Source organism: Melanerpes formicivorus, unplaced genomic scaffold (genome assembly GCF_026170545.1).
Source record: "Melanerpes formicivorus ecotype bairdi unplaced genomic scaffold, bMelFor1.0.p_v2 SCAF_22, whole genome shotgun sequence".
Classification (NCBI taxonomy): domain Eukaryota; kingdom Metazoa; phylum Chordata; class Aves; order Piciformes; family Picidae; genus Melanerpes; species Melanerpes formicivorus.
This window is the reverse complement of record NW_027142374.1, coordinates 1,794,294-1,817,133: the sequence shown is the minus strand read 5'-3', so window position 1 is coordinate 1,817,133 and position 22,840 is coordinate 1,794,294. Positions and strand designations below refer to the sequence as shown.

Genomic DNA, 22,840 nt, shown 5'->3' with positions numbered 1-22,840 from the left:
CTGCTCCTCTTTGGTACAGCACCAGCACCACGCTTGGATCTGGCCGTCAGCACAAGAAGCTCTGTCATGAAGATCAGGCTATTGCTGGTGGCAAAATCATAGCTGTAGGAGAAGTCCTTTTGGTTGAAGCCAAAATTTTCTTAGCTTTGAACTTTTCCATTTTCTGTTTATTCTGAGAGAGAGAAATTTAAGGGACAGTTGCTGTGAGCGTAGTGAAATCAATGACAGCATACAAGGCAACAAACCATAAAGATGAAGTACAGTTGGTAATAATAATGATGTGCCACCATTTCTGCCTGGATTTCTTGACCAAGCTCTGTAATGACCGGATTATTTCTTTCTCCTATTATCACTGTACTGTAGTTGAAAGTTTCCCTTTCAGGGCTGCAGAAATTGTTCTTTTACTGTAGCCCTGTTTTCCCTTAACATCTGGGGGGTGGGGTGGGGAACCCCAGTCTTTTAAAATAGAATATAACAGAATTAACCAGGTTGGAAGAGACCTCAAAGATCATCAAGTCCAACCTATCATCCAACACCATCTAATCAACTAAACCATGGCATCAAGCACCCCATCCAATCTCTTCCTAAACACCTCCAGTGATGGTGACTCCACCACCTCCCTGGGCAGCGCATTCCAGTGGCTAACAACTCTCTCAGTGAAGAACTTTCTCCTCACCTCCAGACTAAATTTCCCCTGGCACAGCTTGAGACTGTGTCCTCTTGTTCTGGTGCTGGTTGCCTGGGAGAAGAGACCAACCCCCACCCTGCTACAACCTCCCTTCAGATAGTTGTAGACAGCAATGAGGTCTCCCCTGAGCCTCTTCTTCCCCAGCTCCCTCAGCCTCTCCTCATGGGGCTGTGTTCCAAACCCCTCCCCAGCTTTGTTGCCCTTCTCTGGACATGTTCCAGCAAGTCAACATCTTTGCTCCACTGAGGGGCCCAGAACCCAACAGGAATATGTGTTTGCTATGATAAATGAATTAGAAATAGAAAAATAGTCAGACTTACTTGGGTTCTCTGTGCATTCCAAATTAGGCTCAATTTCCTGATGTTTTTGCAGCTTGACAAGAAGTAATTGTTGCTCACAGATTTTCAGTACAAAGGTCTCAATCATTCTATATTTTTGCCAGCCTGCTACTATTTAAAAAAATAATGGAGCCATCTAATATTGGAGGCTCAAGTAGAGATGAAGGGTGATATTTCCTCTTGAGTGTGTTTTTGACTTGCCTAATGAGGTAACACAGGATGCCTTTATTCTGGTGTTTTCTCTTTTCAGTACTGTTCAGGAAATCTCTGTGTGTGGATGTGATGTATAATATATGAAAACCATAATGAGTGGAGATCAGTAATCTCTAGTCTCTGCTCAAGGCATCATTCACCATAGTATCTGAGCATCTAACAAATCAATTTGCTTACCATTCAGTCTGTTTGACTTCTCCACTACATCATAACCCCACTGAAGTTAATAGAGAGCCTCCTATTGATTTTGTCAGTGTTTGGATCTCATCCTTACTTAGTTTTTCTTTCCCCCTTACTCTTTCTGATCCCTCCTCTGAAAGGAATCAGAAAGCTTTATACACCTGGAGCAAGCCCAGCTGCATTTCAAAAGGTGCCTGAGCCAGCAGCACTTGGAGGGATCTTCAGCACAGGAGCCCACAGCATCTCAGATGGATTTGCTTCATGTCTTCATTTTCTGTCTCTCATAGGCTGAGAAAACAGTGGCTGGTGAGGTTTTATCAGAGACTCACAAGTCATGCCTGTAGAGGCTATATTGGAGCCCCCAACACAAGAAGAACATGGATCTGTTGGAATGTGTCTAGAGGAGGGTCATGAAGGTGATGGGAGGACTGGAGCACTTCTCCTTTGGGGACAGTCTGAGGGAATTGGATCTGTTCAGTCTGAAGAGGGGAAGGCTCTGGGGAGACTTTATAACAGCCTTCTAGTACCTGAAGGGGAACCTACAAGAAAGCTGGGGCATGTGGTGATAGGACAAGGGGCAATAGTTTTAAACTAAGGCAAGGCAGATTTAGACTGGATATTAGTAAGAAATTCTTTACAGTGAGGGTGCTGAGACACTGAAACAGGTTGCCCAGAGAAGCTGTGGATGCCTTATCCCTGGAAGTGTTTAAGCCAGCTTGAATGGGACTTTGAGCAACGTGACCTGTTAGGAGGTGTCCCTGTCCTTGGCAGTGGGGGTGAAACTAAAGGGTGATTAAGGTCCTTTCCAATTCAAGCCATTCTGATTCTGTGATTCTATGGAATTGGGGTCAGGGCTTTGGGACATGAAGCTACTTAGAAACAGAACCATGCAGGGTACAGTGGCATTCTCTGGGCACACAGCTGTTTTGTCAAGGGATGGTGCAGGACTGATGTGTTTGCTTGGAGCTGCCTTCAAATGATTGCGCCCAGATCATTTTCTCAGGCAGCTGAAGAAGTCACAGCTTTGTGTTGTGGGAGGTGGGTTGTAATAGCTTAGCAAGTGGTGGTTAAATGCCAGCCCTCTCTTGTGGTAGTCTGAATGAAATCCCCTGGCAAGACCCTCAGGTCTGAGCGCTTCCTTCACAGAGGAAAGGGTTATCCTAGCACATGCTGACTGTCTTGTAGTAAGTTTGAGACAGGAGGAATTCATTCTTTATCCCCCTGGAGAGCTATTGTAGACACACGAGGAGCTCAGTCTGTGATGATTGTAGGGATTTAGCTGGTGCTGAGCTCCTGAGAGTCCTAATCAGGAGGGTGAGTATGGTCTGCATAGCTCTCTGCTGCTACACTAGGGAACTTCATCCTCAGTCCCACAGGACTGATATTTCCTGTGCAGGACTTGCAGAACCAGAATGAAGCTGTCTCCTAGAAGCAGAGAAGCTGCAGTGAAAGGAGCTGCTCCTAAAGGGACAAAAGTTGAGTTATTCAGTTCATCTTTAGGTGGCTTGAAAGTTTGAACTGTGTTTTTTCACTATTACAAAAGTACCTGTACGAGGAAACCTTGCCAAAAAAAAAACAGTAGTGAGACTCTCTGGGGTTCTGAGTGAAGTCTTAGATCCTCAGAGGGGCTGCATGGAAGGCAATTAGAAGCCCCAGGTGAAATACAAGTGAAATCTCATATAGATGCCATTTGACAGCTTGTTGCTAGTTATGTCAATAGTCAGGGTGTACACGTATGAAATTCATGTTCTCAAACAAACACACCTCCCAGTAAAGCTCAATAAATGAAACAGCTTCCTTTTAGCTCAGTGCCTTCAAGGTCACATTTATGTAACAATGTTCAGCCCTTGCTTGCAGTCACACCGACTGCCGCTCTCCACAGAACAGTGAAAATTCACGTGGGGAAAATTGGTAAGAACTGAAAGAAAGTCCTTTGCATGCTAAGGTGTGAAAATTATGATTAGAAATAATTAGAGGAGAATGTCTGATGATGTGATAGCTATAATTATTGTACATGTATTGCTGCTTAATTAGTAAATCCACTGCTGGCATGTCTGCAACTGGATCCCACAGAAGTGCTGCTGCTCTGAGGACAGGTGGTTAATAATCCCCAGGAGGCTCCAGCACTAATTTTTGCCCTCATTTTATCTTCTGGAAAAGTGAAGCCGGTCCATTCCCCTTGTAGCCTCGTCTTCTTCCAACCCTAGAGGTGCCACATTTCACCCTTCTGTTATTAACTTTGGAAGAGTAGGATTCTGTTTGCCTTTTGGTGTTGAGTCTGTGATACGACCTGTGTGGTGTGGTATTGACTCAGTGTAGGATAACAGCTAGTTGCTAATGGCTTTAACAACGAGGTAGGAGAAAGGCCTTCTGGATGCTGAGCAGAGTAGCTTTTTGTCAAAGACACCACTCTGTAGTGCAGCAGGTGCTAAAAATAAGACACTGAGATTTACTTGAGTCCATAATAGCGGGTAGCATAACTGAGTTCAGCCAATTAGGGATGATTTCTTAAAAGCTTTTCCATTTATAAAACCTAGCTGACATTGCTTGCAGTGGGATATTGTCAAGTGAATAATTTTATTCAGTTAGGTGTCAGTTCTTAAAATCTCTACCCAACAAGGCCTCGTGTGTTTGAAGTCAGATTCTGTTGCTCTCACCTTCTTTTGTGAGAATAGTTTCAGGGTAAGTGATGGAACCACTTGCAGACCGAAGAGCTAGCCGACGTGATGGCAATCCAGATATTGAAGTGTACACGGGCAAGCAGTAAGGGAATATTGAAGATATGCTGCCAGATGTCACAGCAAAAGCAAAATGCCAAAACATGCTGTGGGAAACCACAAAGTCATGATATTAGCTGGAAACTGAAATACAGATGGACTTGAAGGAGGGTAATAAAAAAAGAGAGCTTTACTTCCTGGTCTAGGCCAGCCTGGTGACTTAAATAGCAAACCTCAAGTACTTGCTGGTTGCCATAAAATTGCTGCCTTGTGATAGCATATGCATCCAGCCTCTTACTTGAGTCATTTAATGCATACTCTTCACTAGAGACAACTCTTGCAGGCCTTAGTTGATATCAAGGCTGCATTGAACTAGGTATTGTGTGAATGTGATAATCTAAGGGATGGTCCTTGCCTTGAAAAGGTAAGATTAAATAGATGGGACAGAAGAAGGTAGAGGGTGGGAAGGGGAGGAGAAAAAAGGCCAAGCTAGTTGTAGCTGATCACAGCACTTGGTGGTAGGTAGCAGAACTGTTGGTGGCTGTTGAGAGATGATACAGAGCTGCTGAGGGAGATGATTAGCTGCTGATTGCTGGGCACTGGGAGGGTATCAGTTCATGCACACTCAGTACTCGTATTACTTCCCTGACACTTGTGGCTGCTGCTGCAAAATAAAGTGAACCTATGCCCTGACACAGGACATCTCTGTTGTTTGTTTGTGGCACACTGATATCAACATTATTTTTGAAAGGGGTGGATTAAACATGCATACTTATAAGGCAGGTGAAACCACTTTTAACTTGCAAAGCCCCAAGAAACTCATGAGAAAATATTTTGACATAAGAATTTTTTTAGTAACTGTAATTAGTGATTTGCTTCAGTTTGTTCCACTGAGATATCATTAAACTCAGCATGCGTTCAAAACCTACTTATGTAACAGGCAAGCATATATATGTTTTTAATCTCCTTTCATTTTCATAAACCTTTGGAATGTTTGCAGGAGCAAAACATCTCTCTAAGGATTTTTTTTTTTCTCAAAGACAACTTTGGCATCCAACCTCCACAGAAAATCAGCGGTGGTTGGGTACTTGCACTTACTTGTCACTTGGAAATTCTCTATGCAAACCCAAAAGTGAAGAGAGAGCCCAAAGATAGGATGTCTTCTGTACCTCTCATTGGAATGTGCTGCCCAGGGAGGTGGTGGAGTCACCCTCCCTGGAGGTGTTCGCAATGGGATTGGATGTAGCACTTGAAGCCATGCTTTAGTAGTCATGAAGTACTGGGTGACAGGTTGGACTTGATGATCTCTGAGGTCTTTTCCAACCTTATTGATTGTATGATTCTCTATACTGTTAGAGTAGCTTGTGTCTCAGGACATTAGGGAGACCTTTGCTCGCTTTGTTTATCTATTTGGAAAAAAAACCAAGCAGGACAAAAATTAATCAAAGAAATATATATGAGCCCTGCTATTGTCCCAGGGTTTTCATTTGGGAAAGTAGTAGCCTGAAGAAGAGCATGCTCAGAGGAAACCTTATTGGTCTCCACAGCTACCTGAATGGAGGCTGGGATGAGGCTGGTGTTGGCCGCTTCCTCCCAAGTAACTAACAATAGGACAAGGAATAATGGCCTCAAGCTTCACTAGAGGAGGTTTCAGTTGGATATTCGGAAGCTGGTGAGAGGCCTCGAGCACAAGCCCTACAAGGAGAGGCTGAGGGAGCTGGGGTTGTTTAGCCTGGAGAAGAGGAGGCACAGAGGAGACCTTATTGCATTGGAGGTTTCCAGGAGGAGACTTGATGGGGTGCTTGGTGCCATGGGTTAGCTGTTTGGGTGGGTTGGATTGGTTGATGGGTTGGACACGATGATCTTGAAGGTCTCTTCCAACCTGGTTTATTCTATGTAATTCTATGTGTTAACTACCTGCAGGGTGGTTGTAGCCAGGTGGGGATTGGTCTCTACTCCCAGGCAATCAGCACCAGAACAAGAGGACACAGTCTCAAGCTGTGCTAGGGGAAGTTTAGGCTGGAGGTGAGGAGAAAGTTCTTCACTGAGAGAGTCGTTCGTTGTTGGAATGTGCTGCCCAGGGAGGTGGTGGAGTCACCGTCCCTGGAGGTGTTCAAGAGGGGATTGGATGTGGCACTTGGTGCCACGGTTTAGTCGTGAGGCCTGTGGTGACAGGTTGGACTTGATGATCTTTGAGGTCTCTTCCAACCTTGGTGATTCTGTGATGCTGTGAATTTCTTCCCTGAAGGAGTGGTCAGGCATTGGAATAGGCTGCCCAGGAAGGTGGTGGAGTCACTGTCCCTGGATGTGTTAAAAAAATGAGTAAATGTGGCACTCTGGGACATGGTCTGGTGGTCAAGGAAGTGTTAGGTAGAAGGTTGGACTTGATGATCTTAGTGAGGTGTTTAAGAGGCGATTGGATGTGGCACTTGGTATTATGGTCTAGTAGTCATGAGGTCTGTGGTGACAGGTTGGACTTGCTCTTTGAGGTCTTTTCCAACCTTGGTGATTCTATGATTCTATGATCTTTTCCATCCTTACTGATTCTGTGATTCTATCCATGCAGTGAAGTGTAGCCATGCTGTGGGTTTGCTCACTCTAAACACTGAAGCAGCAAAAGACAATTTTAACTCTGGTGCTTAAAAACTTTTATGAGCCACAGTCGGCACTGTGCTGACACACAAATTAATATTAAAGCAACCTACCCTGTTTTCTCAGCTTGATCTGCAAATGGAGTGTGCTTAATAATGAATTGTCCAACTGCCCAGGCAAGCAGTCCTACAAAAACAAAAGTATTTGATTTGTCTGTGGCTCTGAATTTTTAATGCAAATTCAAGTCAGTCTCCTCTGTGGAACACACAGCCCCAGGACTTGTATTGGAATGGTATTTTCTTCACAGAGTTTCATACTTCTGTGGAGGAGAATGCTATGAATACCTCATGATTAAGTCACTTTGTATCTTGCCATACAAGACTGTAAGAGTATAAATTATTCAAGTCTAGTGGGTGTTAAGAGACTTCTGCATCAGTTGTGCTCTGAATATAGAAACTGGGAGGCCTATTCAGCAAAGAAAGGTGTTTGAAACAGCTATTGGCAACTTTGAGAAACCTTGGTTTGAAAAAGAATGAGAGGGTGTGACTAGTCAAAAAAGTCACTGACTGAGCATGTGGTTTATAACAAGTCATTTGCTTTTTGCAGCTCTTTGCCACCAGTGACAAAATCCCGAGGTTCAAGCTGAGTTTTGGGTTTCCCTCCAAGTTCTTTAAAAGACATTTTGGACAAAAGTACTTCTAGTTGTGAACTAGAACCAGACCCTGTCACTTCTTCTTGGTGTCATCATTATTTTTCCATGTCAAGGAGCTGCACTGCAGATAAAGGCAGCTTCTGCTGGTGTAGAAAAGTTCAGTCCATTATTTGTGCAGAAGATGATACATGGCTGGCTCAAATCAAGTGGATGTAATTTTGGCAAGGAAATGCCTAGAGGGTCGCTTATTTCCTTCACATCTGTGGTGAAGAAATAGTTGTGGTGAACATAGAATAATTTCATTTGGAAAAAAAAACACTTTAAGATGGAGTCCAACCATCATCCCAGCTCCACCATGTCCACTAAACCATCTCCTGGAGTGCCATGGCTACACATGTTTTTGAACACTTCCAGGGATGGTGACTCCAGCACCTCCCTGGGCAGCCTGTACCAGCCTCACCACTCTTTTAGGAAAGACATTTTTCCTGATATCCAACTTAAACCTCCTATGGTGCAACCTGAGGCCATTGTTCTAAATGAAACTCAAGAATTCTTGAGTGTGACTGGTTTTGTTTGTAAGCATAAGTCAGTGGAGTATTTCCCTTGAGAAACAGTGCTAATGCTCTCCTTGCTCATTGGAATCTACCTCCCTTGAGTTGCTGTGTGAGATGAATGCACCTTGGCCAGTGGGGTTTGGGTCAGGCCCTATACCCCTTGAGGACTGTGCAGGTATCATATTGGGCACCCACAAAATATTAGTGAAATATTATCCAAGGCTTAACTGGGTGGATGACAGCTGAAAATAGAGACAAGAATCACTGAATGAAAGATCTGCTCATTTGCAGGTTTCATAGTTCATTCTGTTTCAAGCCAGCACCATAGCCTGTGTGTTACACTCAAGGCCATATAATGCCTGTAATCATTCCTGAGAAGTTCTAGATCTCACATTTGACAATTAAAAATATCAAAAATATCCCAAACAACAAAAAACCACTTGTAGAAAAGTCCATGCCAATACAACACAGCTGCTTGCAGTCACCAAGTGAGGCCTGCTGTCTCCTTTCTGCAAGGAACTTCTTATCTGTGCACTTTGCCGAGGTGGTTGTTGCATTTACGTTGAAGACAGCTAAATAAAGTACGCTTCATAACCTGCTGAAGTTTTATATAGGCTGTCCCCATTTCTGTTAACTGTAACATGATTTACCTTTTACCTTCAGGTCCCTAAGGGGGTTTCCCCCTTTCAAAATGTTATTAGCCAGCTCTGTGATTGAATCAGGCACTTCATTCCCATCGGTAGGACCTCATCATTGTCCCTGTTTTCAAGTCAGCTCCTTATTTGTTGGTTGAAGGTGGCTCCTGTGTGTTTGTGTGCATTTTTCCTCTTCATTTAGGAAAGAATATCAAAATACACGAGATCTGATTGCTTCAGGACTAACACTCAGATCATACTTAGATTAGTGAATTTAAAATGCAAATCAAGGATAACTATTGTTCAGTGCAGAAAGCTGCTTTGTCTTCTTTGGTACATGAGGATCTCATTTGGTGCTTCAATAAAAGGGTATTGAATTGGGCTGATTGTTGCAAGACTGAGGTTTCACAGAAGGAGATCAGTAGAAGGATATTAAATTTTCCTGTTTGTTGCAAGATTTAGATTCCTGTGACATGAACAAACTTCTTCAGCTTCCATTTCATGGTTTCCAGTTTTATGAGAGTTTCTGCATGGAGATGGATCAGTGCCTTGCTTGTGCTGTTTCTGGATTTCTCTCCATGCTCTGTCATTTTAGTACTGCATTTACACAGCTGCTGTTGTGTCCAGGAAGACGTTTAGTGACCACAGAGGAGCTGATTTGTTTTTCAGGGTAAGACTAGTTTCTTTTCTAGGCTGGTCTTCATGGCCACCTGTCTGCTTTGGCTTTTCAGTCACGCCCTCAAAGCTATGCAAGTTACATATTTGGTTCACATTTACTCCTTTGTGGCTCATTTTTGTACGCAGTTGATCTCTTTTCCATATCCTGAATACGTGCTCTATGTGGCCATGATAATGCAGCAGTAAACAGATCCTGCTTATGATGAAAATGGATCCTTTTAATTAGTCTTACACTGCAATGTGTGTGGTTAAAAATAAGAAGGTCATACAATTCTAGTTACTTGTGGTCCTTTTGGCACTGCCAGCAGTAACTACAGCTTTTCCTTCTTCATCCACATGGCCTCGCTGACCCCTTTCCTTCCATTTACAGCAAACATCCTCCTCCTGCCATCTTGCTTTGTGGTGTTGAGACTAGATGTGTTCTGACCTGCCCTTCATATGCCCACCCTTGTTCCCATGGCTGTTTGTGACATTTCATAATAGTATTTTTGAAGATTTGGGGTTATTCTCTCTCCTGTGTTGACTAGGAGAAATTCCTTGCACATTTACTTCCTCATAGCTGTTGCCGCTCCAAATCGGCGAAACCTTCCTTTTTGAATGGTCTCCCTTTGAGGGACATAGCACAATCAAGCACTTGTAGGGATTAAATGCTTCCTTGCTTACTTTGTATGGCCCTGCAACCCTTTTGGACAAAAAAACATTACAAATGAGTAGCATGTTATGTACATGTACAGCACTGTGAGGTTGGGGGATCATGAGGGTGTTCCATAGCTATCAGGGTTGTCTATTTGTGGTTGTGGCGAAACTCACACTCTCCCTCCCAGCTCCTTTGTCCCTGGAGGACAAGGCAGAAATCAGTCTTCATTAGAAGACTCTTTCATGACATCCTGCATGGATTTTAATTCTTGGTGTGTGGAGCCCCACAGAGATCTGGATATGCTGTCTACAGGAGCCTAGGTGCTTCCAGCACCACACTCTGTGCTGCCCACTCTGACTTTATCTCTAGAAACTGAAATTATGCCCATGAACACCAGTGCCTTACCCCTGTCCACAACATGTTCCCCACCAGAGGATTAAATTTTCCTGGCTACATTCATTTCCACTTCAGGAATAATAGGATGCCTTCCTTTTATTTGGGAAGCTTGCAGTTTTGATCCATTCCTCAGGTGCTGAGGCATACAGTTGGGTGCATGCACCCACATAGTCTTTACTTTTTTAATATTTAAATCTGTTTGTGCATTTTGTGAGGCACAGCTTTAAAAACATAAAATGAAAACCAGCCCACTGACAGCCACTTCAAACAGTGGCTTCTCAAGTGGAGATTTGAATTACCCTACTAATAAATAAGTTACTGTCCGATTGATTTTTAGCTGGGGGAAGCACTTGAGTTGTCCCCATTTGACATGTTGCAGGGAGGCAGAGCTGCATTCATATTAGGTAAGTGTGATGCAAGGACAGATATGGTGGTGGTCCTGGAGCATCCCCAAATGGGGTCTCTTGGTGTGGCACCTCTTAGTGCCCCAGCTTGGATGAGGTGGCTGAGCTCCTGAGGTCCCTTGAGATAGGTTAGATACATAGCATGAAGGGCCAGTGGGGCATAGGATTTGCACTCTGCCTTCTCTGGAAGGTCAGCTGAGTGTCATGTTCCCTCTGGGGTCAGTTGATAGGCAAGAGCTGATCTGTGCATGCAGCTGAGGCAAGCAACCTGGCAGTGTGGCACCTTTTAAGCTCTACACACCCACAAACTGAATTCCAGTGCAGTTTGTGTTTGCAGCCTCCGTGCATCTGCAAGTGTAGCATCATTATCAACACACTTTGTGTGTGCTGCTGGAGTCTTTTTTGGAGCATTTGGCACCTGCTTATTGATTTGTTTTGGATTACACGTCCCCTCTGAGCTTATCAGACAACTGCTGTCCTCAAGGGCTTGAGATCCTATGCTTGCACACCAGTTCTGTGCTTTACTGCTGAAAGATGAGTTTTTTGGGATAGTCACTTCCCATCAAGTCTTTTGTCGCTGCTTGCTGCATGAGGGGGTTGTATCTTCCCAAGATCTTTCCCAGTGAACATCTCGATGAGTAAAAGTGTCATTTGGCAGACATCTGCCAGTGCACAAAGAGGCACTGTTTACAAGTGAAGAAAAGTTATTTGTTGACGTGGTAATTTTGCAGTATAATGTATACTGCAGCCTGAAAGAGCTCTCACACATTTAAAAATAGAAAGCCACAGAACATATGGATTGCTGTGGGAAATGCACTTGAAATCAGTTATTTGACATTGAAAGCTAAATTAAAATGTGTATTTTTTTAGGAAGGCAAGAGACTGCAGAAGGAGAGGGACGGGTCTTATTCTTGTATCAGCTTTGGCTGGGAAAGTAGGGGGAAGACCTAGGGAAGCTTTCACTTAGTGATTGTGACTGGTGGTATTTAATGTGAAACTTACTTTTCTCTGTCTGTCTGTTTTTTTTTGGCATATTTTGTTTTTCAAGTACCCTTTCAGTAGAAGGGTTCCTTGTCTTGCTTAGTTCCCTCCAGCCCTCTGTATTACTCCTGTCTGTTGGCCAAATGTAGCTGTTTCATTTTCAAAGTCTTTACTACCTGTTTTTCCTGAAGACACCTCAGCACCTGGTCTCATTTGAAGTAGGTTGTCACATTCCACAGTTTGGGTTTTTGGAAAGCCTTGCTACTCTTCAAAGATTTGTGGACAAAGACATGGAGGGGATCTCAGGGGAGATTTGACTGGGAATGCCATACTTGGACAGAAATTTTCTGTACTGGAAAGTATTCAGAAGGCATCACGTCACCTCCTCTCTTTGTCTCTAGCTTGTACAGAGATAAGTCTTTGTTCCTGGGCTCCTTATCCTAAAGCTAATGGCAGCCACAAATCTGTCTATCTCTCTCTTAAACTGGTAGTATATAATGATCTGCTTTTTAAAAATAGTGTATCTTGAAGACCCCTCTGGATTCAGCCCTTTTGTAGATAGGGCTCCCATTAGTCCTGCTTCTGCCGACTGTGACTGAAAAAGTTAAATGAGTACAGAACAGAGACTGTACAGCCTGGCAGGCTGGTTCTGTAACTTGTTCTTTTAACAAGAAGCAGAGACAGTTTATGCTCTTTTACAAGAGGCAGAGACAGTTTAGGAACTGCCATCTCTTTGTCTGTGGATGACAGAAGCAGCACAGAGTGGGTATGGCATGAGCACAGTTGCTCACATGAAATGCATGGCTGCCTTCTCCTCAAGGCACATGTCCAGTGAAGATGTTACAGCTTAGCCCCATGGCTGCAAATCTATGAGTTGGAGACCCATTGGTTGGTAAATAAGGGTGTTGCCTGTGCAAATTAACCAAGTGGGAAAAGTATGCTTTGAAGCACATCTTGAAACGTTATTAGTAGTGCAGCCAAGATTCCTGTAAATGCCTTACATAGAATCATAGAAACAGAACTGTCAAGGCTGGAAAAGACCTTTGAGATCATCACGTCCAACTGCTTGCCTAGGGCTTGCAATCCCATGTCTACTTCTAAGCCACTACAACTAAACCATGTCTCAAAGCACCACGTCCACGTGTCTCTTAAATACACCCAGGGATGGTTACTCCACTAGACATTGCCTAGAAATGACTCCTGCATCTGAGGAGAAGGGAACCCTCATGGTCCAGGCTGTGTCCTTGCTGCTGCCTTGTCTGTGTTTCTGTAAAAGACACCATGGTTGCCTTGCTGTGGTTGGTGGTCTTTTTGTCAGTCTGGGAAAAACTGGGATGCGGCTGTGTCATGCTGCAGTGCTCCCCAAAGTGGCCTTCAGAGATGGTATTACCATCCAGGCAAACCTGCTTTAGCAGAAGGGTTGGACTAGATGGTCTCCGGAGGTCTCTTCCAACCTCCACCATTGTGTGATTTTGAGATCCTGAGACTTTTGTGATTCTGGGATGGTGTAAGCTTTACTCTTGCAATACTTAAGGTTAAATGAGGTGGCACAGTTCAGTTGCTAGCCCTGCAATGTCCCTGTTCCACTCTGCTGTTTGTCAATAGTTGTCACTTTGACCCAAACTTTGGGCATGTTTGTGACAGGTAGTTTGCACAGGACAGAAAAAGGTAAAAAGCTGTTGGAGAAGGAAGAGTAAAACTATATAGACAAATAGGGCTGCCTTTGCCTTTTTTTTTTTCCCCCTTTGCTTTTTTAAGTCATTTAAAATTTCTTCTAAGGTATTTGGCAAGTAACTGGAGCAGTTCAACATGGTGTCAAGTGCTCTTACAGCCAGAGTTCACCGCTAATGAAGCGACCTTTTGTCAAGAGCCTGGAGAATGTGTTTAATAGATTAGTTAATAGAAAGATCCAAATTCACAGCTATTGAGATTAGAATGTAGCTAATTTTGATGACACTATATCTGTAAATGTATGCTAATTACAGAATGCTTCATCACAGACTTGTTTGTGTTTTTATTTGAAGGCTTAATTTAATTACCTGATAATAAACACACACATCCTATTTTTCACTTGTCTGGAAGCAGGTAAACAAAGATGAAGAAATGGTTTCAGAGAGATGCTGGGAGTGATCCAATTAAAATTGATAACCAGCTGTTTGTAGGTGTGATTAAGTGACATATAAAGTGCTTTGAGGTTCTGAAAAGTTGTTCTTGGGTTGGCACCAGTAACAGGTTGGCTTTACAGTGAATCTTCTCTCCCTTCCTTCTGTGCATTTATTCAGAGATGAGCTAAGAACTGGACAAATAATTGCATGTTTGGTAAAAGTAGGTTTCGTTTATCCACAGAGAAAATAAACTGCTGGAGGGGAAAATGTTGTACATCCCAAGTTATTAGCTACATTTGCATGGTGCATTTTTATTCTGTGTATTGCTTGTAACAACACATTTTCATAGAATGATAGAATCACAGTATCAGTCAGGGTCGGAAGGGACCACAAGGATCATCTAGTTCCAACCCCCCTGCCATGGGCAGGGACACCTCACGCTAGATCAGGCTGGCCAGAGCCTCATCCAGCCTGGGCTTAAACACCTCCAGGGACGGGGCCTCAACCACCTCCCTGGACAACCCATTCCAGGGCTTCACCACTCTCACGGTGAAGAACTTGCTCCTCACCTCCAGCCTGAATCTCCCCACCTCCAGCTTCATTCCATTCCCCCTAGTCCTATCACGACCTGATATCCTGAGAAGTCCCTCCCCAGCCTTCTTGTAGGCCCCCTTCAGGTACTGGATTTTCAAACACTGAGTAAATAAAATTTGAAGCAAATTGCCCTTTTTTTTCCCCCCAATAAGGTTTTATTCTAAAACTGAATCAGAGTAGTTGTGTTAGAGAGGTGTCTGTGCATATATTCTGTCAATTATATACAATTATATATATATATTTTTTTTTTTTTTCTCTCTAATATTTGGATGTGGTGGAATTCTGCACGTGTTTCCCCACAGATGATTTGACAAGTCAGGACACTTAAACATTAGAGGACTCTTGGAATTTTTGCTTAGAATAGAATGGAATAGAATAAACCAGGTTGGAAGAGACCTTCAAGATCATCAAGTCCAACCTATCACCCAACACCATCTAATCAACTTAAACCATTACACCAAACACCCCATCCAGTCTCTTCCTAAACGCCTCCAAAGATGGTGACTCCACCACCTCCCTGGGCAGCCAATTCCAATAGGAAATCACTCTCTCTATGAAGAATTTCTTCCTAACATCCAGTCTAAACCTCCCCTGGCACAGCTTGAGACTGTGTCCTCTTGTTCTGTTGCTAGTTGCCTGGGAGAAGAGACCAAACCCCCCCTGTCTACAACCTCCCTTCAGGTAGTTGTAGAGAGTGATAAGGTCTCCCCTGGTCTCCTCTTCTCCAGGCTAAGTAACCCCAGCTCCCTCAGCCTCTCCTCATGGTACTTGTGTTCCAACCCCCTCACCAACTTTGTTGCCCTTCTCTGGACACCTTCCAGCAAGTCAACATCTTCCCTAAACCGAGGGGCCCAGAACTGGACACAGGACTCAAGGTGAAGTTATTCGGTGAATTATCTGCTTTGCATGGCTTTGTTTTCTGGCTATGGAAATAGAGGTTTGTGGGTTTTTTGTTTTCAGAACTGTGGAACTGCTGAGCATAATAATAAGAAAAGTCAGCTGAACATTCTCAGTTTGATGGAAAAAAAAATGTGGCTTTTAAAACTAAAGCTTAAATTACAGCCTTTGTAAAAAATCTGAATGAAAGCTCAGCCAAATCCTGCTTTGACAGACCTTGCTCAAGTGAGATTTCACTCAGATTTCAGTTTTCACATTTCTTCTGTGCACACCTTTGTTTTAACGGATTTCACCAGTAATTAGTCGATTGGAAGTTAAGCAGTAGACTTGTTAACTCCTTGATGAGGGGGTATGTCAAGCAAGGTATGATTTATAGGTCTGCCAGTTTCTCTTAATTTAAATTCTTCCATGCAAAACTAACTTTAGAAGCGATGAAATACTTTGAAGAGAAGTAGATGTCGTGGAAACTGATATTTACTTGGCTGTTGGATTCTGCATATATATATATATATATTAATAAGAGAGAATTACACTGTGCTGTGCAAAATCCTACCTCCTGCCCTACTACCGGAAACTAGGGAGAGTTTATTGAATTTGATATTCCGTTCCTACTACTGAAGTCTCTTACAAGCTCATATGGTGTTCTCCTGATGTGATTAATTGGTTAGAGAAATAATGGCTTGACATTTTTTTTTCCCCATTGGAGACCTACAGCCTACTTTCCCCTTTTTATTTGGTAAATTCTTTAACCTTCATGACTTCATTTTTTTTCCCCCAAATATGAAGCAAAAATATGAGGGAGTATTAGCTTGGGGCTTATAGTTGTTTTAGTTTGATGCACTGAAACAAACTAAGCAATCGATATTGATATGCCAGTATTCACCTCTTATCATACTCTAGATTAAATTCTCGTTGGCTTCTCTTAAATCCTTTCTTTTTGAGGTTCTTGAGACAAACTGTGTCCAGTTGACAAAGCAAAGATGTGTCTCTTTAACTTGCTGCAACACAAGCAAAAGTGCTTTCACGTAGCAACTGGACCACTATTCCCCCTACTCCAGAACTTCGTTTGCTGTGTTTATAAAACAAGGAGATTCCAGACTTCCCTCTTATTTCTTTTCATCCTTTCACAAATTGTTTGTGTTGAGACAGATTACAGGTGCTCAAAAGCCACTTTATTTTTTTGTAGTCAGTCCACAAACACACCAAATCCTTTACTTCACAAGAATGACAAACTGGTGTACATTGTAGCTCCTTGAAGCTTTCCAAAGATCAGCCTGCTGCTGTCTGGCTTTGTTTTCAACACTTGAAGATACTTACAATAAAATGTGTGGGGGTTTTTAATAACAACCAAATCCCCATAACAAAACCAAATAACCCAGAACAACAACAACAAAACAAATACAAAAGCCCAAACTGTATCTGCAGCAGCTTTTCAAGTAGGCATGTGCTCCTCTTGATCAGGAGTGTTTGGACTTTGGGGCACTTCCCCTGAAGACCCACTGGTGCCGTTCCTGCTGCAGAGGTGGCTGTTCCTAGGAGGTGGGCTGCAGGCACTAGTGCTGTCTGAATGTCATGGATGAAATCCTGACACTTCTGCAGACAAGTGCTGTTGACTGTAAAAGTCTAGAATTACAGTCAAGGTCTTTTCTTTGGTCTGGCCTAAAATGACACGGCTGTCCCTTACAGTGTGCAGCTTCCTGGGCTCTGCGGGAAGAGGAGAAGCTGCTGGTGAGACTGCTTGTGATTACAGATGTGCTTGTGATTACAGATGTGCTTGTGTAACCCCCACCAGGAGCAGCTGCTCCTTGTCCCCTCTCATAGCTGGGCATCCAACAAGTGGTCCCAGGGCTGGTGAAGCAGAGTGATGTAAAATGTCACGGTGCTGGCACCAGCAAAGGTGTGAGATACCACTGCGGCACCTTTGGGGCTGCTGGAGGAGCCGTGGCACCAGACAGCACCAGCTGCAATGAGCTTGTGGCAGAACTACCCCCAAGAAAGCTCCCCCCTCTTCCTCGGGGTCCTTGCCAATCTAAACATGACATTTTTAGGGCAATGCTATTTGTCTGCTTTTGCTTTTAGCATTTGCTCATGTTGCTGAGTTCTGATGGTTTTGGTTGTGACAGTATTTTCATCTCCTCACCCTGGCGGCTTTCATGCTCCCCAGCAGTCTTATTCATCTGTGCCCAGGAGGCTGACTCACATTCTCTCTGTCCTTCGTTGCTTCATTTTCACATCCCTTCCACAGCCTTCCACGACAGGTGTCATTGTGCCAAGCTTCCCAAGCCATTGACATATTTGTTTGTTGAATTCTTCTGCTGATTTCATCGGCTACTTTTCCTTCTTTGTTCACGTTGCTATTAAGACAGCACTTTGTTCTGCTTGTGTTAAGCTGGGATGTTTTTCTGATCCTGTATGTTTTTTGCTCCCCAATGCATAGCTCTTCATTCTAAGTGATGAAAGTGTAGACTCTGTTGGGAAGCCTCATTTTTAGGGTTGGAAGGGACCTCAAGGATCATCTAGTTCCAGCCCCCCTGCCATGGGCTGGGATGTCTCACACTACATCAGGTTTTTCAGAGCCACATCCAGCCTGGCCTTAAAAACTTCCAGGGATGGTGCTTCTACCACCTCCCTGGGCAACCTGTTCCAGTGTCTCCCCACCCTCATGGTGAAGAACATCTTCATAACATCCAATCTGTATCTACCCATTTCAAGTTTTATTCCATTCCCCCCAGTCCTATCATTGCCTGGCACCCTAATAGTGGTGCATAGTAGTTCAAAAACATAATGCCCTGAAGTCCACTGACAAGTCACCAGTCCTGATAGAGCCAAGCAAGAGGAAGTTCATGTAACAAATACAACAATGTCCTGCATTGGCTTCCACTGTAATTCATTTATGGTGTAGTTCATGCAAAATGGATCAATTGAGTTTATTAATCTGAGTATTAGAACACAATCATTTTTTTTTCAGGCAGTACTTATTCTGGTTATACTTTTTTTTTTTCCTGCTGGGATTTTCTGGGGAGAAATATGCACACACCCTTGACTTTTACTTGCTTCTAAATATGTGTTGTGATATGCACAATGAATATGTCATGATTTTTTCCACACAGCCTGAAAGTCAATAACTCTTCCTTGGCACTCCAATATTTAGAAGTTCCCCAAAAGTCTATAAAATTTCTTCCCACACAGAACTTCCAAGACAATCTGCCTGGGCAAATGGAGACAGTGCTGCCGTTTCTTGTGTGCACCTTGGACACAAGTTAAGTTAATTGGTATTTCTGTGGCAGAGAGGAATAGTTGCAAGTGTTCCTAGCAGGTTGATTGTCTCGAGGTTGATTTAGGCTCGAGGTGAGGAGAATGTTCTTCACTGAGAGAGTCGTTCGCCATTGGAATGGGCTGCTCAGGGAGGTGGTGGAGTCACCATCCTTGGAGATGTTCAAGAGGGGATTGGATGTGGCACTTGGTGCCATGGTCTAGTCGTGAGGTCTGTGGTGACAGGTTGGACTTGATGATCTTTGAGGTCTCTTCCAACCTTGGTGATACTGTGACACTGTGTCTGTACTTGGCACTGGTGAGGGTGCACCTCAAATAGTAGGTTCAATTTTGGGACCCTCACTACAAGGACATTGAGTTGTCCTGTCTGTAGTATGTCCAGAGAAGGGCAACAGAGCTGGTGAAAGGCCTGATAAACAGGGCTTGTGAAGAGCAGCTGAAGGAACTGGCTTTGTTTAGCCTGGAGAAGGAGGCTGAGGATAGACCACATTGCTCTCTACAAGTCCCTGAAAGGAGGCTGCAGTGAGGTGGGGACTGGTCTTTTCTCCCAGGTAACAAATGATAGGACATGGTCTCAAGTTGCACCAGAGGAGTCCTAGTCAGATAAGGAAAGATTTCTTTACTTGAAGGAGCAGTCAGGCAAATGTCACTGAACAGTCATAACTTCTGCTACCACAGCAGGCACTTGCTTCCTCCTGAGATGAGATTGTGATTTTGACACGCACCAAACTGCTTGGCCTCAGCACTGTAGCAGTCACAGCATTTGGTTTTCAGTCTTCTCCTCAGTACAGTTTGGATGCTCTCAAAAACATCCTTATCCCCAGCTCATCACTTGTCTCAGCAACCTTAGTACTTTTCACTCCTTCAGTTTTTCATTAAGTTGCCAGAACAGCCTGACCGTGCTACCACTGGAGGTCTTGTTTAGCTCTGAATAAAAACCAACCCAACATCAAAAGCCCTCCTTTCAAACATACCTGGTAGTATTTTAGCCAAAAAGGGCACTGAAAGGCATTGAAATATGAGCTCATTTTTGTAAGCTGCATGACTGCATCTCAAAATGAACATATTCAGGGGCTGCAGGCAGGCTGATAGTGTCTAAGAGAGGGCAGCATTGGGGTCTTTTTTCTGTATAGTGGAGATTCAGAAGGGCTTGATTACTTCCTTTAGAGCTGTTCTCATCAAACAGCTCCAAAAAAAATCAAGGTAATATAGCCCTGAAGGAGGATGAATTCTCCTGTGGAGTACATATTAAAACTGACCCATTTGTAGTGCTTGGGGCTGCAAGATGCAAAGCTGTGTCCTGGGCTCAGCCAGGACAGTCAATTTTCACAAGAAGCTGGGAGAAGCTGACCCAGGTACCCAAGGAGCTATTCAATGCCATGTGACATCATGCCAGCAGGTCAAGGGAGATTCTTCTCCCCCTTTACTCTGCCCAGAGGGAGAGGGAACTACTGGGGAGAGTCCAACAGAGGACCAAGAGGATGCAGAGGAGACTGGAGGAGAGATCTCTCTCAAGAGGAGAGGCTGAGAGACTTGGAGGTGTTTAGCCTGGAGAAGAGCAGACTGAGGGGAGATCTTGTCAGTGCTGATCAATATCGAAAGGGTGGATGTCATGAGGATGGGGCTGGGCGCTACGCAGTGGTCGGATATGGAGCAGCAGGTACAAACTAGAACACAGGAGGTTTCACTTGAACTGAAGGAGAAAAGTCTTGAGTTTGAGGGTATTGGAGCACTGGAGCAGGCTGTACAGAGAAGTTGTGGAGTCTCCTTTGCTGGAGATTTTCAAAGCCCACCTGGAAGCATTCCTTTGCAACCTGCTCTGGGTGACCCTGCTTTAGCAGGGGGGTTGGACTAAGTGATCTCCAGAAGTCCCTTCTATTCCTTACCTGTCTGTGATTCTATGTTCAGTATATAACTGGGAGAGCTGATCAAGAGGGATGTGTGAGAGGCCTCGTGGTGCTTAGCTGCTGGCTTACCCTAAACTACATCAGGCTATCATGATAAAAGTGCTCTTATTCCTCCCACTATTAAAGCTTCCCACAGTTAGTTTATTGCTGCAGGTACTTGGATGTTAAAAACTAGAGAAATTTATTCTACCAACATAAGTGAATGTCTCCTTTCCAGGAGGTGCTGTGTGCTCAGCTGTGTCCTGTGCAGGCTATGCTGCAGGTGCATGCTGTGTCCTCTGATTTGCAAACTGGGAAGAACGAGGCTGTTTTAAATGCTTTCTCTGCTTCCCAAGCTCCCAGCGCTGCTTTGCTCGGGATTTGTTTTTTTGCACACTATATTTCAGTCCTGAGAAGCCTGAAACAGATTCTGTTGGCAAGGAAAACATTCTGCTCTGTCAAGTATTGCAGTCTTATTCTGGTATCAGCGAGTCATCTCGAGGAGGAGGCTAAAATTAATCCTAGCACTATTTCGTCCGACGTCTTCATCTGGAAACTCAAAGCCAATGCAAATTGCAGCGAGGAGGTCACATGAAGATATCAGATGATTACAAGCTATTTATCTTGGGTGCCTTCTCAGCTCCTCAGAGTATATAAGGAAAGTGGATAGTGGATCCAAACAAAGGCAGGCAGGCACAGGTTTCTCTGTGCACTTCAGAGGGCAGATAGCTTATGGTTTACTGACTTCTGTAAAAATAAGAAAAACCAAGGGGGGAAAGGGGTGTAGCTTTATCTGCAGCTGGTATAAATGCAGAATCATAGTTATGAATTCTCCCACCATCTCCACGGACCTGATTCTTTCTGTGCTCTTACTCCTGAATTCCTATGGAATGAGACCAGGATCTGTTCCAACATGTTACACAAGTTGATGCTGCTCCGGCCATGTGCGAGCTAACTGAGAGAGTGCTTCTTGAGCTGACACACATGAAATGGATTTTGTAGGTTGGTTTGTGCCAGACTGAAATTCAGGTGTTGGCTTTTAGAGGAGATGATGCTATGGGAAGAAATGCTACGTTTGGCAAACACAAGTAAAGGTTCTGATCTTTGTTTCTAGCATGGAAATGTGAAGAGGTCGTGGCTATAAGATCAGTCTCAGACAAGCTCTGTATGTGTGCACATCTGCACCAGGATCTCACAGTGTTCTTGAGCATAATCTGTGTGGACACTTTTGTCCCTGTGCTGCAGGAGCACCCTGTCAGAGCAGGCTCTGAGCACCTCAGGATGAGATGGAGTGTGGGAGGGCATGGGATGAGAGCAGAGGGTTTGGTGTGGATGAGGTAGTATCTGGCATTAATTCAGGGAACTATTTAAGCATATGTCCAGCTCAGCACTGAGTAGGGCCTCTGAAGTCAGTTGGACTGTGCACTAGCTAAAAATAGCACAGAGGGCAGACTTTCTTTCTTTCTTTTTTTTTTTCTTTTCCTTTTTTTGTGGTGTGGAACAGGGCCTTTGGGACTTCTGTGTGTGTAGTCAGGAGCAGAGCAGTCAGGACTGCAGTTGTGGGACTCAAAGTACTTCAGAGCAATGCGAAGCTTTGCCTGCAACCAGGAACTGCTCCTTTCATTGCCTTCCCAGGGCACCTGGGTGCTTTGTGCTGGTAATTGCCAAAACATATCTGACAGCTCCTGGAGCTGGCCATACCTGGGGCTGATGGTGCAGGAATTTTGAGGAAAGTTTGATGAAAAGTTGAATGTAAGCAGGAGCTACAGGATAGTTGTTCGTGCTTTATCTTGTGTGCAGTGGCTGAGGAGCAGATTACAATGGTTGTGAAGTCCACAGGGAACTTCTGGAATTCACAGCATCCACAGTGATCACTCAGCAGTTAACCTGACATAGTGATGCTCTCAGGATCTCTCCTTCAGGATTTTCAAGCCCTCAGTCTCTGCATTGTTAAATACCAAGATTCCAGTGAAGCAGCTTGCAGGAAAATGCTGAATTTTCATGCTCTCAAAATGCTTAATAAAAGAGAAATGGATGATCTTGAAAGTACTTTTTATACAGGGAAAAAATAATACCTAGAACTGTTATTAAAAAAAGTTATAACAAAATAAGAACAAGCAACCAGGCAGAAAGGGACCTAGGGGGACCTTGGGGTATTGGTTGATAGTAGGCTGAACATGAGCCAGCAGTGTGCCCAGGCAGCCAAGAGGGCCAATGGCATCCTGGCCTGTATCAGGAACAGTGTGGCCAGCAGGAGCAGGGAGGTCATTCTGCCCTGTGCTCAGCACTGGTCAGGCCACACCTTGAGTCCTGTGTCCAGTTCTGGGCCCCTCAGTTTAGGAAAGATGTTGAGTTGCTGGAAGGTGCCCAGAGAAGGGCAACAAAGCTGGGGAGGGGTTTGGAGCACAGCCCTGTGAGGA

General features: G+C 44.0%; 1 protein-coding gene across 3 annotated transcripts in view; it reads left to right on the top strand.

Annotated features, from left to right (window-relative positions):
* FGF13 (fibroblast growth factor 13) overlaps window positions 1–22,840 on the top strand; it is a 354,638-nt gene that overhangs the window by 37,473 nt on the left and 294,325 nt on the right. The gene's annotated exons all lie outside the window — the stretch shown is intronic.